At 39.3% G+C, this 13,022-nt stretch overlaps 1 non-coding gene across 1 annotated transcript; it reads left to right on the top strand.

Annotated features, from left to right (window-relative positions):
* The first annotated feature begins 5,491 nt into the window (after nt 1-5,491).
* Nucleotides 5,492-5,598, top strand: LOC142435207 (U6 spliceosomal RNA). Its single transcript, XR_012781311.1, has one exon. It is a non-coding gene; the product is annotated as a U6 spliceosomal RNA (small nuclear RNA).
* Nucleotides 5,599-13,022: the final 7,424 nt, after the last annotated feature.

Below are 13,022 nucleotides of genomic sequence, written 5' to 3' on the forward strand. Positions count from 1 at the left end.
AATATAGATTTAACAAAATTTGTAAATGTGATGTGGCTCGCGTGATTCTTGCTTGTTGCACCAAATGGCCTGTGTTTTAATTGAGTTTGAAAGGAGGGCCAAGAAAACAGAATAACCAGAATAGAAATAATGAAAATGCTCAATGAAACATTGTAAAAGTATAATCAATGTCACTGAACAATGTGCATAGAAAGTGTTAAATGAGTATCTATTTTGCCATGTAAGTTTTCCACAAAATCACAATGTTTTTAAAAACAATGGATTATCTAATATGCATACAGCAGAAGACAAAATAAATAAACAGCACCTCATAAAAATGAAATTATTTTTTTCATTCAAAAGATTTTACCCAAACCATGAAAAGACAAGCTACCCAATGAGAGAATACCTTATGAACCCATATATCCTACAAGAATCTAATATCCAGGTCATGAGAATGGGGATGGGGAGGGAGGGGGTTAAAAGAGCTGATACCAAGGGCTCAATAGAAAGTAAATGTTTAAAAAAAGAAAGTAAATATTTAGAAAATAATGATGGCAACATATGTACAAATATGCTTGGTACAATTGATGTTATAAGAGCTATGAGTCCCCAATAAAAGGATCCTTAAATTTTAAAAATTTAAGAAAAAATACAAAAGAATCTAATCCAAAAATATATAAAACTTTGACAAATTAACAACCAAAATACAAATACCACAGTCATAAAATAGGCAAAGGACTTGAATAAACATTTCACTAAAAAGGACATTCAAATGCCACCCAAAATCACCAAACCTATTGCCATCAAGTTGATCCCAACTTACAGCAATTCTATAGGACAGTAGAATTTCTCTGTAGGGTCCCAAAGATTGTAATCATTATAAAAACAGACTGTTACACCTTTATCTCACAAAGCAACTAGTGGATTCAAACTGCTGACCTTTCATTAGCAGCCAAATATATAACCACTTCACCAACAGGGCTCCTTAAATGGCCACCAAACAGCATGACAAGATGCTCAACATCATTAGTTACCAAAGAAATGTGAATTAAAACCACGATGAGATAGATACTATTTCATTCCCACTAGGAGGGTTAAGATTAAAGAAAAAAACCCAAAGTAATAAAGGTTAGTAAGGATGTAGGGAAATTGGAACCCTTGTCCACTGCTGGTGAGAATACAAAATAGTACATTCGTTATGGAAAACAGCGTGGTGGCTCCTCAGAAATTTAAAAATAGAATTACTCCGGGACTCAACAATTCCACGCCTAGGTATATATCCAAAAGACTTGGAAGCAGAGACGGAAAATGAGAGCCAGAGAGACTTGTATTCCAGTGTTCATTAAAGCACTAGTCACGGTAACCAAAAGAGGGCCACGATCTAAAAACTCATCAGCAGGTGATTGGATGAAGACAATGTGGTCATACATACAAGAGCAGACTTCTCAACCAACAGAAGAAACTACTCCTGGATGCATACAACAATATGGCTAGAGCTTGAAGACACGCTGAGTGGAATAAGCCAATCACAAAAAGACAAATACTTTAGGACCATACTTATAAAATGAGACAGGAAAAAGCAAAGGTATAGAGACTAAATTTTATTAGTAGCCACCAGGGCTCCCTTACATAAGAAGAACAAATAGGAGGATAAGGACTATGTGCCTCCTTTGCTATGAGGCCGTAAGGACTGGATGATGTCCAGCTGCTGTTACCAAATGATCAAAGACTACTGAGAAGAATCCTGATCAAAAGGGGGTGAAATACAGAACACAATTTCAAAATCTCCTGGACGTTAGACTGTCTGGGGCTACAGTAGAATGCATGAGGTCCTGGAATTATTACCCCAAGATCATCTTTAAACCAAAACTATCCCCCGAAGTCCTCTGAAAACCAAACAAGAGTTTTACTTTTATTAAAGTTTAACTAGTAAAAAGATTGCATTGATAATCTTTGCATTGATAATCTACCCCACCTTCCCTCTACCTCCTGGTATCACCACTCTCACCACTGGACCTGAAGGGATCATCTGTCCTGCATTCCCTTTGTTGAAGGGAGACGTTGGACGGTGGAAGATATAACAAAATAAGAATAATTTATGAATTATGAAGGGTTCATGAGGGAGGGGGGCACAGGGAAGGAGGGGGGAAATGAGCTGATACCAAAGGCTCAAGCAGAAAGCAAATGTTTTGAGAACAATGATGGCAACAAATGTGCTTGATACAATGGATGTATGTATGGATTGTGATAAGAGTTTTATGAGCCCCCTATAAAATGTTTTTTAAAATAATTAATTTTTAAAAAGATTTAATTGAGTATTATACTCTTTAAAGATATATCTAAAAAATCTATATGGGATTAACATAACAACAAATCAAGGTAAGATATAAGATAGGAACCTTAGGGGGCAGTGAACTTATGTTAACAAAAAGGAGGGTGAGAATGGTTATATAACTTGGAGAATGTAAACAATGTCACTAACTTGTACACTTAAAAACTGTTAAATTGCCTGATGCTTTGTTGTGTACATTCTCAACAACAACTCTCTCTATATATATATGTATGTATATATATATATATATATGTGTGTGTGTGTGTGTGTGTGTGTGTGTGTGTGTGTGTGTGTGTGTCTCAGGGCCTACTTTGAAATAAGTAGTCCAATGATTACCCGCCAGCACAACCAGCACTCCTTGAATGAAATAAGTCAATCACAAAAGGACAAATATATGAGGCCACTATTCTGAAAAGTCCAGGAAAGGTTTTCATGCAAAAAGAAACATTATTTGATTATTACAAGACATGGGAGGGTAAAGGAAGATAAATCCTAAATAAAACAGGGGGGCTCAACATGTCAATCACAATCTACTAGTCGATCGCAAATGTAGTGTGAGTAGATCGCATGGCATTAAAGAAATAGACATAAACCTATCATCAGTCCTGTCACTTAACTGATATACAGCACAGCCAATCAGATGCAATCTTAGGTGTCAAACGCATGCGCAAACAACTGCCCTAAATGCAGCAAAACTGACAAGCTAAATTATCGCCAATTTTTAGACCTTGTTTTTTTCTCATAAATGTAAAAAGGGTATTAAAAGGAGTGGGGGACCTGGACCAAGTAAGAAGACAGAAATGTATCACTTTCATACGGAATGGGAGATTTTGACACTACAAGCCCACATTCAGCTGAAGTCCAGAGCACATGAACAGTTCTGGAACTTACAGAGGGAAAGTGCCCAAACATGAGAAAATGTGCTACCTCCCTGACTGCAGTATTTGGCTCTACTTATTGATGTGAGTCAGCCTTTTCCCTCATAAAAATCATTAAGTCCAAGTACCATTTCACCATGATTGATGATCATTTGGAAGTGTGCTTGAGGCTGGCTGTCAGCAGCTACTGTCCAGACTATGCATCCCTGGCTCATTCCATTCAGTGCAAGTCATCAAAGTAAAATCAGATAATGACAAAAATGCTCATAGTTCATTGTGTTGTGCTATATGGACTCATGAGATTATGCAAGGTACATTAACACATATTGTACATATAAAGAATTCTCAATGCATCTATGAATAAATGTAATAGAAATAAATACGTTTTGCATTTTTGTGGTTGGTAGATCATGTTGACTTGATCATTTTATAGGTAGCTTGCATGCTGAAAAATATGAGCATCCCTGAACTAGAGTGTAGACCTCTGAGAGAGTTTCAAAACATTCATGGATAAATTCTATTATCTTTCAATTCCATTTCCCATAACCTTTTTGAAGCCCCCTCATACAGTTTTGAAAGATGGTATTTCTATCTATGCTGTAAATATATTCATGAATATATGAGGTACAAAGTTGTAGAAACTTCTTAGACATAGCCAAATACCTTGAAGGAATGAGTCATTGGGCTAGGGGCTCAGGACTATAGTCTCAGGAACACCAAGGTCACATGGCATAGCATAGTCCAGAAAGACATTCAACTTTGATGAATAATTTACCGCTGCCAACTGCTATGCAAAGGGTCACATTAGACCAGTGGTTCTCAACGTTCCTAATGCCGTGACCCTTTCATACAGTTTCCTCATGTTGTGGTGACACCCCAACCATAAAATTATTATTTTCACTGTTACTTCATAGCTGTAATTTTGGTATTGTTATGAATCAGGCAACCCCTGAGAAAGGGTCCCTTAGCCCCCAAAGGGGTCACAACCCAGAGGTTGAGAACCGCTGCATTAGAAGGTCCCATTAGATATAGCAGGAGCAAAATGTGGAACAAACCTCAAAATCATTTAAAAAAAAAAAAAGACCAGGCTTAATGGTCTGATAGAGACTGGTGGAACCTTGGGACTATGGCCCTTAGTCACCTTTCCGTTCTAGAAATGAACCCCGTGGCTCAATTTTTAGCTAAACAATAGGCAATAGGTGTGCACTCCTTAGAATAATCAGCCATTTCAGATCAAAAGGGCTACATTCTCCCAAGGATGAAGTTCAAAAGCATTAGGAGGAATCCAAACAGGAAACACAGAGAAACTGGGATACATGATATGCTACTGTGGGAATGGCCATCAATGAATGGCATGAAACAACATGCATATGAATTGTTGAATGGAAAAATGTAAACTTTACCCAATTCAAAATAAACATTTAAAAATTCTGGTATTTTACATCAATATTTTGTCTTACTACATTGTCTCATTTATGACTTGTTTTAATTTCTTGACAAACAGTTAATAAGCAGCATCACCCAATTTAAAAATAAGTATATACAGTTCATTAGAGTGAGAAATAAAAATATTATAGATATATAAAAGCTGCAGGTATTTACTATTCACCAACCCTCATAGATATAACAAGACAAAAATTTCAGCAATAGGTGCAGTATAGCCCTGAGAAAACATACATCATTCCTCTAGTTCCTGAATGCTTCCCCCATCCCCCGACTCCCCCACCTCACTACCATGACCTGGTTCTACCTTACAAATCTGGCTAGACCAGAGTATGCATATTGGTATAGATAAGAGCTCTTGACACATGGAAATCAGGACAGATAAAACCCTCAGGAACAGTAGTGGGAATAATGATATCATGAAGGGTGGGTGATAGGGGGAGGGGGAGAAAGGAGGAACCCATCACAAGGTTGGATATAGACACCCCCCAGGGGAATGGATAACAGAAATGTGGGTGAAGGGAGACAACAGACAGTGTATGACACGAAATAACAATAATAATATATAAATGATCAAGGATTCATGAGAGTGGGAGGGAGTGGGAAAAAAAGCAGCTGATAACCAAGGGCTCAAGCAGAAAGAAAATATTTTGGAAATGTTGATGACAACATATGTACAAGTGTGCTTAATACAATTGAATGATGAATTGTTATACGATTTGTAAGAGCCTCACAATACAATGACTAATAAAACATTTTTCTTCAAGAAGTAAATTGAACCCATAAGGAAGGTAAAGAACACAAAAAGTAATTCTCAACAAATACTTTGCTAATCACTTTGAAAACCTTAAATGTGGTGTTTGCTTCGGCAACACATGTGCTAAAATTGGAACGATACAGAGAAGATTAGCATGGCCCCTGCACAAGGATGACACGCAAATTCATGAAGCATTCCATAAAAAAAGAAAGAAATCCTTAAGTGTGTACTTAACACAAAAGGAGGAAGTCTAAATAAACACAACCCAAATATCTTACAATGATAGCATCAAAATTGGATGGTATTTTGGGAAAGATTGGAATTGTTTTTATTGGCATACATTTCACATGTTCAATCTTTTTAAACATATTTTTTCTTTTCTTTTTTTAATTTAATCATTTTATTGAGGGCTCATACAATTCTTATCACAATCCATCCATTGTGTCAAGAACATAAGTACATTTGTTGCCATCATCATTCTCAAAACATTTGCCTTCTACTTGAGCCCTTAATATCTGCTGCTCATTTTCCCCCGTCCCTCCCCATTTCCCCCACCCTGTGAACCCTTCATCATTCATAAATTATTCTTACTTTGTCATGTATTACACTGTCCTATGTCTCCCCCAGCCTTCTTCTCTGCTGTCCCTTCCCCAGGGAGGAGGCTATACGTAGATTCTTGTAATCAGTTCACCCTTTCTAACCTACATTCTCTCCACCCTCCAGACATTGCCACTCTCACTGCTGGTCCTGAAGGAGTCATTGGTCCTGGATTCCCTGTGTTTCCAGTTGCCCTCTGTACCTATGTACATTCTCTGGTCTAGCCAGATTTGCAAGGTAGAATTTGGATCATGACAGTGGGGGGGGGCGAGGAAACATTTAAGAACTAGAGGAAAGTTATATGTTTCATCGTTGCTTCCCTGCACTCTGACTGATTCATCTCCCCACAAGAAAGTTTGCACAATAATCACAATTTCAGAATATTTTCTTTTCATACTCGTTAGCGCTCCATTCCCCCACCCCCCACTCCCCTGTCATGCTTTTAGACAATTACCAATGTAGTTATTGCCTCTTATAGATCTTCTACCTATCCTGGATTTCATGTTCAGAAAATCACACACAACACACACAGGAAGCAACAGAAAACACAATAATGACTAGACACAACATAGAAAAACTCAACTCAAAAGGAAGCAGAAAATATTAAAAGAAGCACACCAGTCTGTGTGATCCAATGATTGTAAATAATAAAATCCAAATGGTATGAGAGCTCAAATTATGAACACCTGGTTTGCGGAAGGTTATTGTTGACGGTGGGAACCCAAAATCCATTTGCAGGGCCCCGGCATGGATTAAGCCTCAGGTGAATCCCCTCCTCCTATCAGACAGAGAACACTGTAAAGTCGATTATGGCAGATGTAGTTAGGTTAAAGTGTACTACTTTATCATTTGATCTCCATTTTTGTGGGAAACTAGCACTGAGGGAAATATGATTTGGACTTATTCCCTGACTGGTACAGAGGGAATCTGGAAAGTTAGTATTCTACCATAGGAAAGCCACCACTCTGGTAAGTTGATGATGCAGTCTAAGTACATTTTCCTGCATCAACTATCATTTCCACGGTTTCTCTCCTTAAAGCTGTGCTGCCTTAAAGTGAGCTCATGGTTGATTCTGTCTCCCTACAGAAGCAGATATTTCTATTCACTCTATCTCTTCCTGCAATGGCATCCAATCTCTCTCTCGGCCCCTGCTCCTCCCGAGTTTCCGTGTGGACCACCAAGAAGGGCTGAGGTGAGCATGCTACCATGATATGTGTGACTCCTTTATTTTACTTTCTCTTCTATCGCTTACTCTCTACGACTTTACTATAACCTTTAGAAATCATAACCATGCAACTGCGCTTACCAAACCCGTGACAGTGTGAGGGGCTGGTTTCCCTCACACCTTTTGGCCCATTTAACAGTTGTTTCAGTTTTTAATATTTTATGCTTTCTTTGTGATTTAGGTTTTTAACAGTTCTTGCTGTTGGTCTTTTTTTTTAGGGGAGGGAGTATGTTTTCCAGTATATTAAATCCAGGATAGATGAACCTATAGAGACAGCAACTGAATTTTTTTTTTCAGTAACTGAATTAATGGTTTATTGGAGGTACAGTAGGAAAGTTTTCAGGGAGATGGGAAGTTAATAATGAGTACAAGAAGGATGAAAATGTTCTAGAATGATTGTAGTGATGACTATATACCTCTTTTTTATTGAATACTTTTATTGGGGGCTCTTACAGCTCTTATCACAATCCATACATTCCTCCAGTGTGTCAAGGACATTTGTACATATGCCGCCATCATCTTGTTCAAAGCATTCTCTTCCCACTTGAGCCTCTGATATCAGCTCCCCATTTCTTTCCCCTTCCCTCCTGCCTGAACCCTTGATAAGTTATACATTATTATTTTCATATCTTACATTTTCCTCCATCGCCCCTTGCCCACTTTTCTGTTGTTCATTCTCCTGGGAGGGGGTTATATGTTGATACTTGTGATCAAATTCCCCTTTTTCCCCCCACCTTCCTCTTATCCTCTTGGTATCTCAATTCTTATTGTTGGCCTTGAGGGTTTATCTATCCTGGATTCCCTGTGTTGTGGGCTCTCATCTGTAGAAGTGTGTGCATGCTCTGCTTTAATCTTATTTTTAAGGTAGAATTGGGGTCATGATACTTGGAGGAAGGAAGCACCAAAGAACTAGAGGAAAGTTGTATGTTTCATCGGTGCTATACTTCACCCTGACTGGCTCATCTCTTCCCTGTGACCCTTCTGTGAGGGGATGTCCAATTGTCTACAGATGGGCATTGGGTCTCCACTCCACGCACCCCCCGCATTCACATTGGGTATGATTTTGTTCTGGGTCTAAGATGCCTGATAGCTGAACCCATCGACACCTCAGGATCACACAGGCTGGTGTATACACTTCTTTTTAATATGACTGAACTACAGGAGTACGATATATGAATTATATGTCAATAAAAGTACTGAAAAATAAAATAGTTAAGATATTGTAGTTTTAGATCACCATTGATCGGACACTTTCAAAGCAAGAGATCCAAACCCAAATCCAATGACTGCTAACTCCATCACCTTGGGAGAGCAGTCATCGGCTTCTTCTCACACAAGGGAATTTCAGCCTTCAATTCAAGGGATTGTGTCAGGTCCTTAAATCTGCTACAGGTGAGTTTCAGGTAACCAAGGTCACTTAGTAGGGTTTCCATATTGAATCCTTCTGGTGTGGCCTATGAAGGATGTTGCATGCCTCAAAAGGACACAGTCTAAATCCCAGTATTCTATAATGTATTGTCTGGCTCACCAAAGGCTGAATAGATATTAGGTCAAAAGTGCCCTTTAAGAATCAGTACTGAAAAGAAAAAGAAAGAAATAGTACTGGGCATATTCTCCCCTTGGGTTCTCACTAAGTATTTTAAAAAGGTTTTCCCCAATTGGGGGTGGGGGGATAGGGCAGCGATTCTCTTCCTAGTTTAACCACTAACAGAAATGTAATCACCTTCCCTGAGACAAGCATACTTCTCTCATCACATCTTGAATTGAATTTCTAGTAAGTTTTGTTTATAACTCTTGTTGAAGTGTCTGTTGATTGGGGGTGAATTAGCACAATGTTATACGGCAGCAGCGGAATGGTCTTCTCCCTCACCCTTCATCTTGAAAAACTGACCCCAGCTGAGGTGAGGGGCCTTTGTCAAAGTGGTTTTTAAGATGCACATATACGGTTCGTAGACATTAGGTAAACTCTCTGCCTCATATTTTGGGAGAGCGGATTAGCACATTACATGACCTGAAAGCAGAAATCCGCCTTCGTTCTGGTGTTTCTCCTTATAGAAGAAGACATACCATACTTGCCCTTTTGGGATGCACTAACTTCACTCAGCATGATGGTTTCCAGGTCTATCTTTGTCACGAGGTGTTTCAGCACCCTTTTTCTGAGCTGCATAGTATTCCGTTATGTGTATGGACCAGAATTTCTTTATCTATTTTCTACTGTTTGCCGTTTGGGTTGTTTCTAGCTTACTGATGTTGTGAATAGTGCTGCAATGAACATGGGAGAACACATGTGTGTTCTTGTTTCTTATTTCTTTGGGCTATTTGCCTAGCAAAGGTATTACTGTGTCACATGCAGTGCTGGGATTTAGCCAATTCACACCGGTTCAGCAGAGCCAGTGAGCTGGTTGTTAAATGGCGCTTATCATCAGGGTTCCCGCTGAGGTGGGCATCACAAATTTACATCCCTTACTCTTTTTGAACATTTGTCTGCATAACAGCAGATTCTAAGGGCCCCTAGTAATGCCCATAGGTACAGAAAAAGTAGAACTGCGCTTGTGATACTTATTTTTTCATTTCATAAAAGTCATAATACTTTTGGTGAAACACAACATTTTTATTCCTTTGTTTTTGTTGCAAAGAGGAAAAGGGCCAAACAACCAGAGGGTGACATGCTGTCATTCATTTCAGCTTTGTGTTTTGCCCCAGATTCCCACAAGTCATCAAGAGTGAATTATATCCTGAAAGTGTTCAAAGAGATAAAAATATCGTCAGAATAATTGTTATAATTTCAGCAGAAGTGGAAAAGGATTTTTCAAAGATGAACATACTATGTCGAGAGAACTCGCCTATCGTTAACATATTAAACACAATGAGTACTGTCTAATTGGTTTACCTCTAAAGGAATGGTATATACTCCTATAGTGAAAAGATGGGTATGGATAAATCACACAGCTGATGATGTTTGGAGAAAAGTGAGGAATATTACAAGTAAGGATGCCAATCAAGAAGCACTATGGAAATATCTTAAATAATAATCAAAATTATTGTTCTTATTAATAATAAATATTTTTAATGTATTCTTCTGTCAAGTATTATTTCATATTATTTCATTAAAATATTTAAAAAATAATTTTATTGGGGGCTCGTACAATTCTTATCACAATCCATACATCCATCCATTGTGTCAAGAACATAAGTATATTTGTTGCCATCATCATTTTCAGAACATTTGCCTTCTACTTGAGCCCTTAATATCTGCTGCTCATTTTCCCCCTCCTTCCCCACTCCCCCCCACCCCATGAACCCTTCATCATTCATATATTATTTTGTCATATATTACACTGTCTGATGTCTCCCCCTGCCCTCTTCTCTGCTGTCCCTCCTCCAGGGAGGAGGCTATATGTAGATTCCTGTAATAAGTTCCTGCTTTGTACTCCACATTCTCTCCACCTTCCAGGCATCGCCACTCTCATCACTGGTTCTGGAGGGAGTCATCTGTCCTGGATTCCCTGTGTTTCCAGTTGTTATCTGTGCCTATGTACATCCTCTGGTCTAGCCAGATTTGCAAGGTAGTATTGGGATCATGATAGTTGGGGGGGGGAGGAAGCATTTAAGAACTAGAGGAAAGTTATAAGTTTCATTGTTGCTACCCTGCACCCTGCCTGGTTCATCTCCTCCCCACAACCCCTCAGCAAGGGGTGTCCGGTTGGCTTCTCTTGGGCTTTGAGTCTCTACTCTGCACTCACCCACATTTTCAATGATATGATTTTATTTTCCTTGATGCTTAATATCTGATCCCTTCGACAGCTCGTGGTCACACAGGCTGGTGTGTTTCTTCCATGTGGGCTTTGTTGCTTCTGAGCTATATGGCCACTTGTTTATCTTCAAGCCTTTAAAACCCCCGATGCTGTATCTTTTGATAGCTGGGCACCATCTGCATTCTTCACCACATTTGCTTATGCACACGTTTGGCTTCATTGATCGTATCAGGGAGGTGGGCACCCACCGACATGGTTTTTAGCTCTTTGATGTCTGATAACTGGTCCCTTCTGCACCTTGTGGTCAGAGAGGCTTGTTTGCTTCTTCCTTGTGGGCTTGATGTTTCTCGGCTAGATTGCCACTTGTTTATCTTCAAGCTTTTAAGACCCTAGACGCTATGTCTTTTGATAGCCGGGCACCATTAGCTTTCTTTACCACATTTGCTTATGCACACATTTGTCTTCAGTGGTTGTGTCAGGAAGGTGAGCACCCACTGATATGGTTTTTAGCTCTTTGATATCTGACAACTGGTCTCTTCTACACCTCATGTTCAGCCAAGCTGGTGTGATTCTTCCACATGGGCTTTGATGCTTCTCAGCTAGATGGCCGCTTGTTTATCTTCAAGCCTTTAAGACCCCAGACGCTATATCTTTTGGTAGACGGGCATTGTCAGCTTTCTTCACCAAATTTGCTTATGCACACATTTTTCTTCATTAATCGTGTTGGGAAGGTGTGCATCCTGGAATGCCAATTTATTAGAACAAAGTGTTCTTGCATTGAGTAATTGCTCGAGTGGAGGCCCAATGTCCATCTGCTGCCTTAATACTAAACCTCTCTATGCACATAGATCTGTTTCCCCACACTCATATAAATATATTTACATATGTACATTCCAGTCTTTGGACCTCTATATATACTATTTGTCACCTAGTTCTTTCCTCTGTTTCCTTTTGCTTTCTTCTTGTCCCACCATCGTGCTCAGCCTTCATTTGGGTTTCAGTAATTTCTCTCGGTTACCTTGCCCTTGCTGCCTCCCTACCAGGCCACTCACATCCTCCTTGCTACTGATTTTGGTTCACTTATTGCTCCCCTGTCCTTTGGTTGGTCAGCACCACCTCCCTGCCCCCTCCTCCCCCTCTCCCATGCCCCCTGAAACCATTGGTCCCGTTGTTTTCTCCTCCAGATTATTCATCCAGTCTAATCTAGATAGATCTATAGAGATAATAATATGCACCAAAAATCAAGTCATTGCAAGATAGGCAATGAGTGAGAACACAGCTATGACAATAAAAAGGGAAACCAATTACCCATAGAAGAATAAATTAATTAAAAGAAAAAAAAAGAAAAACCTGTAAATAGATAAAGGTCTCTGCTGGAAACGGCAGTGGGAGACAAAAAAATAGATAAAGGTCTGATTTTTGATCTCTAGGTATGTCCTTCAGTCAGGTCCAATGGGGTACCATGCTCTGGCCCTAGAGTCTGTCCTTTGTACTCCCTCGGGGGCTCCCTGCTCTGCTCCCACAGTTTCTGTGTCACACGCTTTTAGTGCATTGCCTCAGTGTCACAGGGTCTGTCTGGGCCAGTCCTGGACCTGAGTCTCCAGTGTTGTCCCCCTTAGAGCCCTTGGGATCAGCTTCTCTCTTTTGCCTCCTTCCCACCTCCCCAGAATTCTTTTTTTGAAACAGGTTTATTGGCATTTCATCCACGTGTCCTAAAGTCAATAATTCAATCATATTAAAATCATAACCACAATCAAGTTTAGAACATTTTCTTCTTTGTACTCATTGTTATTCATGTAATTATTTTTTTATTTCTGGAAAAAAACTTACACAGCAAAACATTCAACTCCTGTACTCTTCATGTTGTACAAATGTGACTGATATCCTTTTCTAAATTATCCCACTACAATTAACCCAATAAACCCCATGTCCCCTAAGTAAAGAGTCTTCTTCCTTCACCCAGGGTAACTATTGGTGAAGTTTGGTTTCTTTTATTATTTTTAGTGGTTTTCTTGATATAATATTCACATATCATATACTTCTATAATTAAGA

The sequence above is a fragment of the Tenrec ecaudatus genome, chromosome X (genome assembly GCF_050624435.1).
Source record: "Tenrec ecaudatus isolate mTenEca1 chromosome X, mTenEca1.hap1, whole genome shotgun sequence".
Taxonomy (NCBI): Eukaryota; Metazoa; Chordata; class Mammalia; order Afrosoricida; family Tenrecidae; genus Tenrec; species Tenrec ecaudatus.